Below are 14,709 nucleotides of genomic sequence, written 5' to 3'. Positions count from 1 at the left end.
AATTGCACCTGTGGCTTGCACTGTAGATAGTTCTAGGCAATGCTTATCTCCTGCTTCCCTGCGGCCATGTGCCTCTGGGTTCAGTCCCTGGGGGTGGAAGGCTGCAAGAAAATATGGTTTAAGGGTGGGCTTTAATGTATTCGGTTTAATATTTGCAAATATTATCCCTGATACAGAATTATTGTCCCTACACTGCCTTGAAGGAAAAAGTCCTATTCTTTTTCCTCCTGTGCTTTCTGTATGGACAAATTGATGAAAAGAAAGATGTTTTCTGGTGTTTTGAACTAATCAATCAATTTATTCACTAAGATGGAGAATGTTAAGTGAAGAGGAACAGATTTTGTTTTAAATAGGTCAGGGTTCCTGGTAGCCTAATTTGGACAATGTAAGCCTGCCTCTAGCCCCAGTTGATTGGTCATAGGATGGTCACTTGACCCAAGCTGGGCCAATGAGCAGCTCTCCTGGGAGACTGGAGTAGAGACTAAGGGATTTTAGCTCTACCTGGCTGCTTTCTTCAACAGGGAAGCTCCAAGCCCCAGTGATGGAAGCCATGGCCACCCTTTGTCATGTGTCTGGGATGCAGGGAAGCCCAGTCTATGATGAGAGAGAAGAGCGGGCCCCTCCTGGGTTCCTGGAAGCCCTCCAGGCTCTGGATTTGCCTCTAACTGAGCTCTCCCTGCAGTTCTGACCCTGAGGTTATAGAGAAACCCCCTTGTCCTCATAACACACTCCCCGGAGGGTGTTCCATTACCTGCAAAGGAAAGAAGCTTGACTAATACAGAGTAGTGGCTGGGGGGAGAGGTGAGGGAGGTAGGGGTTCCGGTGCGTGTGTGAGGGGGAATTAACGGGAGAGCTTTGTGTTTATAGCTCAAGGGGAAAGAACCAGAAGATAATTTTTTTTTCTATAGAAAAAGCTGATCAGTGGTCTCCTTGTTCTGGGGCAGCTGACACAGTTTTCAGCACCACCCTGCAGCTGCATTTTGGGTTCAAAAGACTTTTGTGGCTGCCCTGGGAAGCAGATCACCATTTGTAACATTGTTTCTAAGGGAGACACATTCCAACATCCAAACAATGAATTTATAAAGAATGTTTGGCTTCCAGGAGGGATGAGCTGATCCGGCTGTACCCCGGGGGTTGGCTACCCATTAACGGTTAGGCCCCTTTCCTCTTGGCGTGGAGACTGACTCTGCAGAGCTGGAGTATGAATGCGAGGGGAGAATTCTGATAAGAAGGAGGGAACAGATAAGGAGCTCCGCAGCTGGGGTGCTCTAGGGTTTCCTGTGCACTGAGAGCCCCTGGAGGTCCAGGGATGGATAAGAGGGGGAGGTGAGAGGTGGACAAAGAAACTTGGCCTCCTTCACATTGCTGTCACGTCTGCCAGCCCGCGAAGTCGAAGGGGCCTCGCTTAGCCCCCTGCTCAGCTCAAACTGTTTTTGGAATAAGCCCGAGTGTTAGAAAAAAAATCCTACATCCTCTGCCTGGGGAATCCGGGGTGCCCAAAGTGGGCTCCTCGGGGCAGCGTGACTGTTCCCTTGGAGTGGCTGTCACAGCACGGGGCGAGCCGAGGGGCTTGGGCCAAGACTCCATCCCTCTTGGAAAGGGCAGCGGCGAATGGGGTGAGGGGAGCCAGCTCATCCTCCCCACCCCCGCACTCCTACCCCCTCCCCGCCCCCCCAGCCCGGAAGAAGCGCTGGCAGCCGGAGCCCCGACTCGGAGGCAGGGAAGGAGGGGACGCGCAGCCAAAGCATTGTCTGGGAGGGAGGGGAGAAGCTCCGCCCCCCGGGGGGAGGGGAGAAGGGGAGGGAGGGCGGGAGAGGAGGGGAGGAAGAAAGGCGAGTGGAAGAGGGGTGGGGAGAGATGGAGAGCTAGAGAAAGAGGGGGAGGGAGGACGGTCAGATCGCATAGGGCAGATAAAGGCAGGGGGGCGGGCGAGAGGGCGAGGAGGGGCGGAGAGGGAGCGAGGAGGGCGGGGCGCCCGACCCCCAATCGCGCGGCCGCCGCCTCCCAGCTGGGCTGGATTTGAGCCCGGCCCGCCGATCGCTGACCCAGGCGCCGGCTGGAGCAGCCCCCGGCCGCGGCACCCCCACTTTGCAACTCCACGGTCCCCGCGGCGCGAGCGAGATGCAGCCGGCTCTGGACGCAGGCAAGGCGCTGGGCGCGGGGTGCTGGGCGCGGGGTACCGGGCGCGCGATGCGGGGCGCAAGGTGCCGGGTACCGGGCGGTCCTCTCTCGCCTGCCTCGCTCCTGCCTCGCCGAAAGTTTTCTCGCAGTGTCTCTTCTCCCGTCCAGGTCAGCCCCTCGGTCCTCGCCTGCCCCTGGTCTCCTGCCTCTCCCCCAGCCTCACGGGGTTCCCGGGCGTGCGGACTCCCCAGGGGCCGCGTGGGTGCGGAACCCCAGCCCGCCCGCCTTCCGCCGGAGAAAGTTGTGGCTCCAAGCTCGTCCTCCCCCTCCGCCCCCAAGGGCGGCGGCAGGAAGGCGCCCCCACCCCATACCCGGGGTCCCTGGGACTTCTTGGCGGTGCGGCCGGGCAGCAGGTGCAGGGATGGCAAATCCCGAGGGCCCTGGGGAGTGGCCAAACCCAATCCGGTCTACTTCTTACCCGCCTAAAGGACGCCTCCCTGGAGGGGAGGGGCTCCAGCTCCCTCTGCCTTCAGAAGGGCGCAGGGTGCGTGGGGGCCCTCGGTCCTCGGGGCACTTCCCCTTTGCAGTCTCCCGGCCCGCCTCCGGAGCTGCTGCCTGAGGTCGTTCGGGACCTCGGCTTTGCATCCTCTCTCGCCGGAGAGAGGCAGGTGCCTTGGGCGGACCCCGGCCACTTCTGCATTTCCAGTGGCTGCTTTGCACTCAGCTCCTAAGCTAGGAGAGCCCTGGGGACAGCAGAGAGGCACGATGGCCTGACAGGGAGAGGAGGGTTCCATGTTACCCTGGGGCGCTCTGTGGGTCTGGTGTCACAGCACCTCGGTGCCTCAGTGACAGGAGCCGAGTGTGAGGCTTCTCAACGCTGCGATGCGCTTTATTCCCAGGTGTCGGGAATCCAGGTCCCTAAATCATGTTCTTCCAGAGGACAGAGGCCGTGTCTAGAGCTGGCGAGGTTTATAGTAAGTACCTTACATGAAATGAATGAATGTTTGAACCAATGAGCTGACAAATAACAATTTATTCTGGAGCGGAACTGGGTTCCTGCCACAGTTGATCTTGGTACAATGGGAGGAAAGAATTAGAAACAATGATTCTTTTAAACAGCTGCAAGACAGAGCCAGCGGCCTTCTTTCCAAAGCATCTGGATGAGGAATCTGGGGTTGGATTTATTTTACTTATCAATTCGTATTTGCTTGGAACTTTTTCTGCAGGTGGTCTGAAAAATTAAAGAAGCTTCTCATGGCTAAGGTATCTTGGGTTGTTTGAGGAGAGTTCCTTTTTTTTTAAACTTGTGTCCTAATGCAGTGTCCCAGGGACTAAGTGTGGAGTTGGCTTGGGAGGTGCCCATTTGGGATCAGAAACCCTGGGTGTGGGCACCAGCTGTGTTTTCTCCTCTAGACAGGCCAGCCTGATGCCTGGAAGCTTTGGCTGTCTAGTGGGCCTCAGTGGATAGAAGAGGGCCCCAAAAGATGGCTGAACTCAGAAAGGTGGGGTAGTTTTGGAAACAGAGTAGTTCTTATTCTGGGAGAAGATGGAGGCATAGCATGCAGCCTGCCCAGACACCTGGGAATCTGGGCTGGTACGGGTTGGGATTCCCTGTGCTGGGGGGCTGGGAGGTGAGTCTTGCTCCTCCCTCAGAGGATGAGAGAGCAGAGGTGGAGTATTGGGGAGACAGGATATTCTTTGGGGTGCAGCCTAGACATGTCCCATGCTCCTCTGTCCTCATTTTGGTGCTGGTGAAATCTGGTTAGAATGATGAGGGACACCTTTGGGGAACCTGGCTGATAGGAGGCCAGGGAATCTGAGGTCCCCAGTTATGCCCTCCTCAAGGGGAAGGTGGGGGCTGTGCCCTCTACACCTGGCTGAGTAGGCCAGAGTGTGTGCAGGACCTGTGCCTGCTGTACCTGCAGCCAGCAGCATCCCCACTTTCCTGAGGGTGCTCCCCTTCTGCCCCTGGGGCTCCAGAGTCCACCTCTCTGCATCTCCGCAAGGCTTCTGTTTGGGGGTTCAAGCCCTCTCTCCAGTTTATGTTCTCTTAAGAATCGGTCCAGTGTAGTGGACCATCCTACATGTTGTTTTCAATCCCTCAGTTCACGTCCTTACTCTCGGATGCGCTGGCCTACCTAGGACCTCTCAGTCACCCGCTGGTTTTGCTTTGATTTCTTCGTCTATTTCCTGGTGCCCTGGAGCCAAACTTTATGTCTGCCTTGTATGTGTGAGCTGCTTAGAAATGGCCGAGAGGGTTGGCTGGAGAAGTGCCCAGGACCACACGTCCTGGCCCTCTGCTGGAGTGCCAAGGCTGGACTGCAGGGCTCACCAGAAAAGGGTCCTGTCACCAAAGCATAAAAGAACCTTGGCCTGATAATTGCATTCAGTTCTCTAGGATACTTTGGCAGGGAGTGTCCTCACTGACTGGGAGGTGGGAGTGCAGAGGCAGCCCAGATTGCCAGAGAATCCTGCGGAAAGGCTGGGAGAGGGACTGGGTGATCCAAGAGCAGTCCTGGGACTTGCCCGCGTCTGCTTGTCCTCTCCCCCAGAATGAGCAACTGGGCAGATCTCAGCAGTGTGCTTGGAATGGAACAAAACGTCCGGTCCCAGTTGTCAAGCCATGGTTGCTGAGAGCTGCTACAGCTGGTTTATAAAACTAGAGTACCCCTCCCGCCACTCTTCACAATATGGTCCAGTTGTTTACCCCAATAACACACTGTCCTATTTAAACACCTCCCTGCCTCTCCAGAAGAATTTTAAATAAGTCCTTAAGGCGAGGTGAGTTCCCCCAGGCCCGTGACTGCTGGTTTCATTTATTTGGCCTGATTGTGGGTTCCCCTGGAGGATATGGCTGTGGGAAGGTGGAGGGAAGGGGATGGGGCAGGAGGCACAGGGCATGCAGGGCACAGCCTCCAGACTTGGCTGATTGGGCAGCCGGGTGGTCATTTTTGACCATCCTTGGATGGCAGACTCTAGAGCCTGTAATCACAGGTTGATGCGGCTGCTTGGGATGACAGCTTGAGGCTGCAGAAGGCCTGCCCAAGGCAGCTGTGGCCGACCAGAGAGGGAAGCCGCTCATAGAAGAAGGGCTTAAGGCAGGGCACTTGGCTAATTCCCGTGGGATGAGCAGAGTGACTTAGAAGGGCTTTTTCTATTCCTTCTGTTGAAACAAATTGGCAAAAGGATACCTTGTGCTTTCCTTGGACATGTCAACCCAAAGTGATTTGACAAAGTGGGTTTACTTCACCAGCATGGCACTTTACCCATATTTGGCACTCAGTAGGTGTTTGATTAACTGCTCATTTCTATAAGAGTAATGAAGAGAGTATTGGAGTTTGAATGGAAGTCTACCATTTTCTAGCTGTGTGATATCCGGCAATAAAATAGATGCTGTGAGCATCCTTCCCATGTTTCCTTGGCCTCAACCAATGGCTGATGGAAGAAGGTGTGTAAATACTGCAGCTCCCTCACTTCTCTGTTGGGGTAACTTTGAGGCATGTTCTATGCTGTCTCTCAGGGCCGCCTAGCAGGACTGAATCCCAATTGCTCACAGTGGTAACTTGCTCCCTTCATTGGCTGCCTTCCTTTCCCTGTTTCACTTTCCCGTTCTCCTTCTATGTGCACTTGAACTCTTGTCTTAGGGTCAACTTCTGGAAACTAACCTAAGACAGGCCTTAGTCTATAGTTACAAAGTCACTTAAAGTCTCTGGGACTCAGTTTTCCCAACTGGAAGATGGAAATAATAACTGTCTCACAGTGATACTGTGATTTGTGCTCAGATGGGGGCCTGGCACACAGGAAGCATTCAGGCAAACATTTGCTGGCTCGTTGATTAATATGGAAGGGGCTATGATAGGTTTGGGAGTGAGTATTATGATGGACCGTGGAGAAGTATAATGCTTTGGAGAGAGAGGAGGTCCTTGGGTTAGGTGAAGAAACTAAGCTCACCTGCTCATGGTTTTCACATTTAGATTGTGACCAGTGATGTGCTGATAAATATTTGACAGCTGGCTCTTCAGGGGGGCAAACAAAGCGCTGCTTTGTGGTATTTGCTGATTTCTGTAGTGTAAATATTCCCACCGTGGCTGACTGCAAGCTACTAACATGGCATCACTGAACACTGAGCTGGGAAGAGATGCGCACCCTCAGCCCTTGAGAGCCAGTAGGAGCAGCTCCAGCACACACACTCTGGCCATGACTGAGCTGGGATGTGACCTCAGCGATCCTCATTTCCAATTTTGTACACGGCGTGAAGAGGATAAGAATTGTACTAGGTGTCCAAAATTTGGGGTATATTCAAACTCTGCCGTTGAACAATTGGCTGAATCACTGTGTGCAGACACTTTGGGGGTTCGTTTAAAGATTATTGAAATGTTTACGCATGAGTCCTTTTGTACCTCAGTTTCCCCATCTCCAAGGCAAGGGATTAGATGATTCCCCAGGTCCCTTCTAGCCATTGGTCTCTTTGGGAAGAGTCCCTTGCATTCTCCTGTCCACACAAGAACAAAACCTTTACCACAAGAAAACCTTTCACGTGTCCACACTTACGTTGCCTGCCACGGGGCACCCAGCACTGGGCCATCCTAGAGTTGCTGTGGCCTTTCCTGCTGGCACAAGGGAATTCGGTAGACATTGACCCAGTAAAATTCTGCCCTCTTTGTGTACCAGTTACACTTCATGACACAGACATGTGGGGGGAGGATGGGGCGGGAGGAGCTGGTTGCTTGTGGGAAGGACATTCTCTGTTTTCCTGAACCACTATGCAATGTCGTAGACACCCAAGTGGAATCCAAGCAAAGTCCGTGTGGAGAAAGGGACTTTTCTATGACAGAATTCAACATCCCTGGTGGGGTTTTACTCCTGATGCTCTGTTGACAGTCCTCCCGAGGGAGTCTGACTCAGCAGTTCCGCCTGTAGGAATTCTTATCCTAAGGATACAGTTGGACAAGTGCAGGAAAATTTGTGCACAAGGATGTACCTTACAGCATTATTTATAATAATAACACCACCAAAAATGGAGACTAAATACCCAACAATAGCAAACTTGTTAATTATGGTATATTATACATTGGAATACCATGTGGCTACAAAAAAATATGGGATATAGATGTGTATCTATTAACATAGAAAAATATGATATCTTTCTAAAAGGTAGGTTACCAAACAGTGTGCTATTTTTGTAAAGTATATCCTATCATTTATTTATATTTGCCTCTGGAAGGAAGGATGGCAAAATGTTAAGAGTGATTATCTGAATGGTGGAATTTTGGGAGATTTTGATCTCAATCTTTTTTTTTCATATTAAATATTTTTTATTTTTAATTATGGTAAAATATACATAACATGAAATTTACCCTTTTAATCATTTTTAAGTGTGCAATCCAGTGGCTGTCTTAGTCTGTTTGGGCTGCTATAACAAAATACCACAGACTGAGTGACTTATAAACAACAGAGATTAATTTCTCATAGTTCTAGAGGCTGGAAGTCAGACATGAGGGTGTCAGCATGGTCAGGTGAGGGTCCTCTTCCAGGTCACAGACTTCTCATTGTATCCTCACATGGTGGAAGGGGCTAGGGAGCTCCCTGGGGTCTCTATTCTAAGGGGACTAATCCCATTCATGAGAGCTCTACCCTCATGACCTAGTCACCTCCCAAAGGCTCCTCCTCCAAATACCATCACATTGGGGGTTAGGATTTCAGCATAGGAATTTGGAGGGACACAAACATTCAGACCATAGCTGTGGTGTTAAGTACATTCACAATGTTGTATGACCATCACCACTATCCATTTCCAGAACTTTTCCATCAGCCCAAAAAGAAACTCTGTACCCATTAAACACTAACTCCCCATTCCCTCCCCACCAGCCTCTGGTAATCTCTTCTCTGCTTAACTGTCTATGAATCTGCCTATTCTAGGTACCTCGTAGAAGGGAAATTGCTCCATTATTGTCCTTTTGTGGATCATAATCTTTTTGCTTATCTATATTTTTAGAATAAAAAAAAGTCTGTTTTACTTCTGTAATAAAAAAGAAAGGAGAGAGAAAGCCCTAAAAGGAGTTGTGGTATTTGGTCTCTCGTGGTTTCATTTCAGGCTGGGCCACAAGGTCCTGGCCATCCTTCCTGCCCGTGCCACCATCACCTGGGGTGGGCTCAGGGTCTGACCCTCCATCTGTGCCTGGCAGGACAGAAGCGGGTGGCCAAGTGTTGAGGAGTACAGCCCTGCCTGCCTCAGAGCTGACCACAGTTGTGGCTTGCCGGTTGCTGGCAGCTGGGTCTCAGGCCCCAGACCCTCTGCTGAGAATTGTGTCATCTCAGGGTTTTCTGTGTGTGGTGGTGGAATTGAGAGGAGGTGCCCTTGGGGTTTACCATGCCTTGAACCTAACAGCTGCCCTGCGGCGAGTGAGGTCCACACCAGGTGGAAGTGGGTTGGTGAGACCACCTTCCCTGAAGATTGAGAACGAGAGCCGCAGCCTTTCTATTTTGAGCACCGTTTGTGTGTTCTAGACCCTGCGGCTCGACTCAACCTGTTAACTGCTCACCATGGTGGCTGTGGGTCTGGCTGCTGAATGCTTCGTCCATGGCAGGGTCAGCCCGACTGGGGTGCAGGGAGGACTTCAGCTGGTGGGGTCCATGAGGCCACAAGTACTCTGGGCAGATGGGTAGTAGCCTCAGATAATCAGTGCTCTCTTCCTAAAGCCCCCTGTAGGATCTTACAGTTGATCACACAGACATTTGGGGCAAGGATTGTTCTCTGGTGTATGTGACGGGATAATTGGGGACATAGTACAGTGGGGTGGGGGCAGGGGAGACCACGTATGCACTTCAGCTTTAGGTCAAGTCTGAGGTGAGAGGAGTTCGGGAAGCTTCGGGACCCAGAATCGGGAAACCAGGTCGCATGGCTCTGTTCAGGGGTCATGGGAGTGTGTCAAGTGGCTTTCCTCTGGGACACCTAGTTCTGTGGAAGAGGCTTTAAGTTCCTTGTTAAGTGAGCTCCCAGAAGGGCCTACCCAGCAAGTTGGTGAGAGGACGTAGGTGTGGGAGGGACAAACGTGCCCACTGGGATCTCCAAAAGTTTCTTAACCTAGCTCGGCCTGTTAGCTGTCCGCCCAGTGGGAGTCTGCTCTTTTGCTCCCAGACAGTTGGGGAAGTGTCAAGATTTTATAGACAGCCTTTGAAGGCCATTTTGAGAAGTTCTGTTTTTGTGGTGCTGATTTTTCTTTAGAGTTAGTCAGCTGGTTGCAGAGCAGGCAGAAGAGGGCATGAATGTGGTTTTGTGGAAAACTTCCCCTCAGCCTCCTGGAAATGTTCTGGAAACCCCCGGACGAGCTGTCTCTCGTGGCACTAGGAAGGGTCTGAGATCTGCTGTATGTAGGGTGTTAACAAGGTTAAAGGAGAGTGGATGTAAGATGCCCCACAATGGCTGCCCCAGGGGAGCCCTCAGCACGCTCCAGACCCTTCCTTCCTTCTCCCCTCCTTACTGCTTCTCAAGTGCAAGGAACCTGCCCGTCTCTGTGGGTGGAGGAGGCCAGCGATCCTGGCTTTTGGGTTTCCAATCCTGGCCCTGGGTAGCAAGGAGAGGAAACCCCAAGATCTCTGAACACAAAGCTCAGGTTCTTGGCCTATAGCACCAAAAAAGGAAGAACTGCTGGGGTTCCCTTAGGAAGGGGAAGTGAGGTCAGAGATGAGTCTCAGAGAAGCCACTCAGTAAACAGGAAGTGTGGCTAGAAAGAAACCTGTGCTTGGAGGAAATGGTGAACTGGAGGTGGCCCCTCCTCACCTGCCCGGAGAAGTCAGCACGTCCCTGCAGAGCCGAGATACTAACCAACAGCTGGGCGAGTGGGGGCTCAGAGCGCACCCAGTGATACAGGCCTTGGGCCCTCCCCGTGGGACTGGGCTCCACTCACACCCCGTAATTATTGGGCCAGAGGAAAGCTTAATTTGCCCTCCCCCAGCTAGGACGTGAAACTACCCTATAAAATAGCCCTCAGTTTTGAGAAATGCAGGTCAAGGAATGCTTAGTCTAATTGCCTTATTAGTGCCAGCGTTGCTTCCACCAACTTCCCACTCTTTCCTCCAGCCAACTCAGTCACACAGAATTGCACACTTGGTTGAATTTTAGCCCATGAAGGGATACATGGCAGAAGGTGGCTGAAGGTGACAGAGGTGCTGGCTAGGGCTGGCCCCATGGCTTAGCGGTTAAGTGCGTGCGCTCCACTGCTGGCGGCCCGGGTTCGGATCCTGGGCGTGCACCGACGCACCGCTTCTCCGGCCATGCTGAGGCCGTGTCCCACATACAGCAACTAGAAGGATGCGCAACTATGACATACAACTATCTACTGGGGCTCTGGGGAAAAAAATAAAAGGAGGAGGATAGGCAACAGATGTTAGCTCAGGGCCGGTCTTCCTCAGCAAAAAGAGGAGGATTAGCATGGATGTTAGCTCAGGGCTGATCTTCCTCACACACACACACACACACACACAAAAGAGGTGCTGGCTGAAGGTGACAGAGATGCTGCTTTAGGGAGGCAGAGGTGACCAGGCCCTTCCCTGGGGTCTGTAGATGTAGATTGGAGGGTTAGCTTTCCAGGTCTTTGGTTTTTCTAAACCAGAGTCTAAATTCCACACACACTCACACACACACTCACACACACACTCTCTCCCCACACATTCTCCCTCACACTCCCATAGCTACACATTCATGCACATGCTTACTCTCCCTCACACACCCATGTACTATACGTTTACTCACATTCTCACAACCCATACCTACACTTTTACACACACACTCCCTTACACACCTGTACTACGTATTTACACACACACATTCACACACACACACCCCTGCACATTCACACATACACACAGCTTTTTCTCTCTGGAGTGTTTACTTCCTTTATGCCTTTTTTTTGTCCCACACCAACACTCTAGTTCTCTGCTATGAGGCTAAGCGCCCTTGGGTTTCCTTCTAAACATCCATCCAGAAGGTCAAAAACTGTGGACGCTGGTGGGACTTCCCTATAAACAAGCAGTTGCTCATCCGGGCCTGTGTGGTGATTGTTTGGGTGGGTCCAGTGGTGACTTTCCAGGTCACTTACCTGGCCACCTGCCCGCTGGTATGGAAGTGGGAGGCAGGACCTTCTGGCAGGAATCCCAGGGCCATTTCCTCAGATCTTCCTCAACCATGTTGGGGATTCAGGCCCACGTGCTAAAGGCCTGAGCAGGAGGGGCCAGGGCCCTGGTTGGCAGTGGAAAGAGCAGGGGCTTTGCAGACCAAGCTGCCTGAGGAGGTCCCCGCTTGGCCACTTGCTGAATCTCAGTTCCTCATCTGGTGGACGGGCCAGACAGGGGCTGCCTCCTGGGATGGAGCGAGGTTTCCTGTCAGCAGGGGCCTTGGACCTGTCGTCAGTCAGGCCCCCAAGTTTTTTCCAGAATGGGGGAGCAGGTGGCTGGTTGGGCCCGTGAGCATGACGGATACCTTGTTCTTTAGACAGAGGGTGAGATGTGACTGAGGGTCTGTGGCTCTGTGACGTTGCAAGTGGCCAGGTCCCTGGACAGGGTCTCCATCCTTGGCCTCCACAGGGACTGCTTTTCCTATAGCTTGTCTGTCCTGCCAGTCACCCGCTGGCCCCCCTTCCCTGGGACTCTTGACCTGCTGTGGCTGGCGCCTGAAGCCAGCCTGCGCCTGCTTGTCCCGCTCGGAGTCCCTCACATCCGGCACTTGGCCAGGACACCTATAAGGAGCACTGGGCTTCATGTCAGCTCTGTGACCTGGGACAAGTTGCCTAACCTCTGGGCCCTTCTGTTTCCTCATCTGTAAAATGGTGAGAATAAAGCCTTCCCCGTGCATTCTTGTAAGGAGTAAGATGAAGCTTCTAGAGCCTTGTTACCTGCAGCACCAGCATCACTGAGGAGCTTGTGAGGAATGCACATTCTCAGGCCCCACCCAGTAGTACTGAATCAGAAACTGGCGAGTGGGGGAAAGAAATCTGCAATTATGAGCCCCCCAGGGGATTCTGACACACACTCAAGTGTGAGAACCACTCCTGCAGAAGATGGCCCAGTCCATTGATTTTTAGCTGAAAACTCATCCCTTTCACCTCAAGAGAAGCTGTAGTAAACAGGGGTTCTCTTTGTAGCCCGACAGTCCTGGATTTGAACCCCAGCTCCACCCCTTCCTGGCTGTGTGTCTTGGGACAAGTTACTTCGCTTCTTTCTGCCTCAATTGTTTCATCTGCAAAATGAGGATATTAAGGTTTCTTTCTTCTTAGGGTCGTTGTGGGGATTAAATGAGTTGTGGCAGGTAATAGCCCATCTTAAGCTCGCATTTATGGTAGCTGTCTGTTATTCACATTTGTTGTTTTATTGTTAGCACAATAATAATATCGTGATTGTTCTGTTCCCGATTTGTGGGGGAAAACAGGTTTGAGGTGCCTCCTGTGACTAGTCGGCTGAGAGTTCTCTTGAGCTGAGCCCTTCCTACTCGCCTCCAGGTGAGTGCCATCCCTCCTCAGGCCTGGCAAGCCATCCTCTTCCCAAAGACCTTCCCCTCCCTCTTCCCTGATGCTTAGCATTATTTTGGGGCGGGGAGGGACAAAGCCTTTATCCACAGTCAGACATAAAGCTGAGGAGGTGCAGTACATACACCGAGGACACTTGACCTTGTGTCTCCCTTTGCTGGTGTTTGGTGTGAGACCCTTTCCTGAGCAGAGTGATTGGAGGAGCTGTGTGGGTGGGTCCTGGAGCCTGGACACCTAGGGAGGGAAAAGGGATGGAGGCGGTCCGTTCAAGGAAGGGAGGATCAGTGGGGTGAACACGTTCCAGAGAGGACACAGGCCTGGCCAGTGAGTGGGCCTTTTCTTGAGTAAAGCGTGCCGGTGGAAGGCAAAGCGTGCCCCGTTTCCTTCCGAGTCAGCCTGAATCTTGCCCATGTCTGGGATAGGCTCAGGTTCAAGAACCTCTTATAATCTCTAGATCTTGGCAGGGCCCCAGGCCGCGGCTCAAGTCTCCTTCCTCGGGTGGCGCAATAGGGCTGGGGTTTCCTGTTTGCCATCTACACTTCTTCCTGCCCCCATACCAGGGGGCTGCAGTGAAGAAGGGTCAGCACTGTCTCCTCCATCGCTGCTTGGTTAAAAAGCAGAGTCCCTCAGGAGACCTGCTGGGCAGTCTTTGACACTATGGTATGAAGTACTGTGTTGGATAACTTGCTTTTCCAACCTGGGAGCTCCAGATTGTCCCCAGAGAGCAGGGCAGAGTTCAGAGAAGAGGTGGGGACAGGCCCCAAAAGGGGAAGCTGTGGGCCTCCAGCAAGCGTTTCCTTTGCATCTGGGGCCCGGGGCTGGCTTCCTGGCTTCTGCGGTGTGGTGCCTGGGTTTGCATGACGGGCATCAGCTCTCTGTTGCTCTCCACTGTTCCCTTTCCCCTTTGAAATATTAGTAATGGGGAGGGATATGCTAAAGTCTCAACTCAATTTGCTTTTAGAAAATTCTATTCCTTCCATTCTTGAAAGGCTGCTTTGAGATGCAGTTGGTGGTGTCCTCAGTCTACACAGCTCTGTTCCTACCAGAATTCATGGTGGTTCTCAGCCCTGGTGGTACATTGGCATGACCTGGAGAGGCTTTAAAAATGTTCATGCCTGGACCCCTCCCAGAGGGTCTGATGTAATTGGTCTGAGTTGCAGCCTAGACATCAGGAATTTTAAATCAACTCCTCTCCCCCGGATCCATCCCCGCTCCGGGAGAGTCTGTTGAGCACCCAGAATTAGAACCTCTGAGGTGTCGTGTCTCAAGACCAGCTGTTCCTCCTTCCCCCTTTGGTTTCAGCTGAGGCCTTGGCAAGTGCACGGCCCTCTCACTGGTCCTGGGGTGGCTCTGTGGGGTTTGCCTCCCTGGGAATTCTCGGGGAAAGCCCTCCCCTCCCAGCTGGTCTCTCTCTCCTAGCTATACTTTCTTAGAGACTGGGACTGCCTGGGTGCTGTGAATTGGCTGTTGCCCCCCACTCCCCTATCCTACCCCGGGGGCTGAAGGGGGAGAGGAGTGAGGCCTGGCTCCTGCCGTACAACCAGGAAGACGGTTTAAGAAACAAAAAACCACCAAAGGGGAGGTTATTCATCTCACTCTGGACTTTCCTGCGAGGGGTTGCCCGTCTCTCTGTTCTGTGTTTGCCCCCTCCCTCTGGGGACTTCCCAGTTGATGAATAAGATGAGAGACACTTAGTCTCTAGGCTGGATCTGTGTAGGGATTAGCCAGCGTCCCGGGGAAGCCCCAGGACCAGATTAACCTTGGTGTGTTCCCTGGGCTCCCTGACAGAAAGCAGGAGAGGGCACCAGAGCTTGGAGGGACCAAGAGCTAAGAACAGAGGAGATTCTGTTCTCTTTGGAGAGAGCTTTGGATGCCATTTCCCACCTCCTCCAGCTTCTTGAGGTTTTGATGCTTGCACTCCTCACAGGAAGCTGAGCTGGCAAATTTCAAGGGCTTGGACGGACCCTCATTTATTCTTGGGGGGGGGCATCGCGTGGGAGGCTGGAAACACCTGTGAGTGGGGGTCTGTGAAAAGGAAGAGGAAAGGATCTTTTGTGAAACAGCTACA

General features: G+C 52.5%; 1 protein-coding gene across 3 annotated transcripts in view; it reads left to right on the top strand.

Moving 5' to 3' along the window:
- Window positions 1-2,149: 2,149 nt before the first annotated feature.
- Window positions 2,150-14,709, top strand: part of RASSF2 (Ras association domain family member 2) — a 53,241-nt gene continuing 40,681 nt past the window's right edge. The window contains exons 1-3 of one of the 3 annotated variants that reach the window (XM_058563149.1): window positions 2,150-2,289; window positions 3,021-3,095; window positions 12,545-12,614. The gene's annotated coding sequence lies outside the window, so the exon portion shown is untranslated. Of the gene's footprint in view, window positions 2,290-2,799; window positions 3,096-12,544; window positions 12,615-14,709 lie in introns of those variants that run through there. The other 2 variants (XM_058563152.1, XM_058563150.1) reach the window with 2 other exon arrangements.

This window comes from Diceros bicornis, chromosome 19 (genome assembly GCF_020826845.1).
Source record: "Diceros bicornis minor isolate mBicDic1 chromosome 19, mDicBic1.mat.cur, whole genome shotgun sequence".
NCBI classification, from domain to species: domain Eukaryota; kingdom Metazoa; phylum Chordata; class Mammalia; order Perissodactyla; family Rhinocerotidae; genus Diceros; species Diceros bicornis.
Note: the sequence above shows the minus strand (reverse complement) of the source record. Positions and strands in the feature narration are given on the sequence as shown.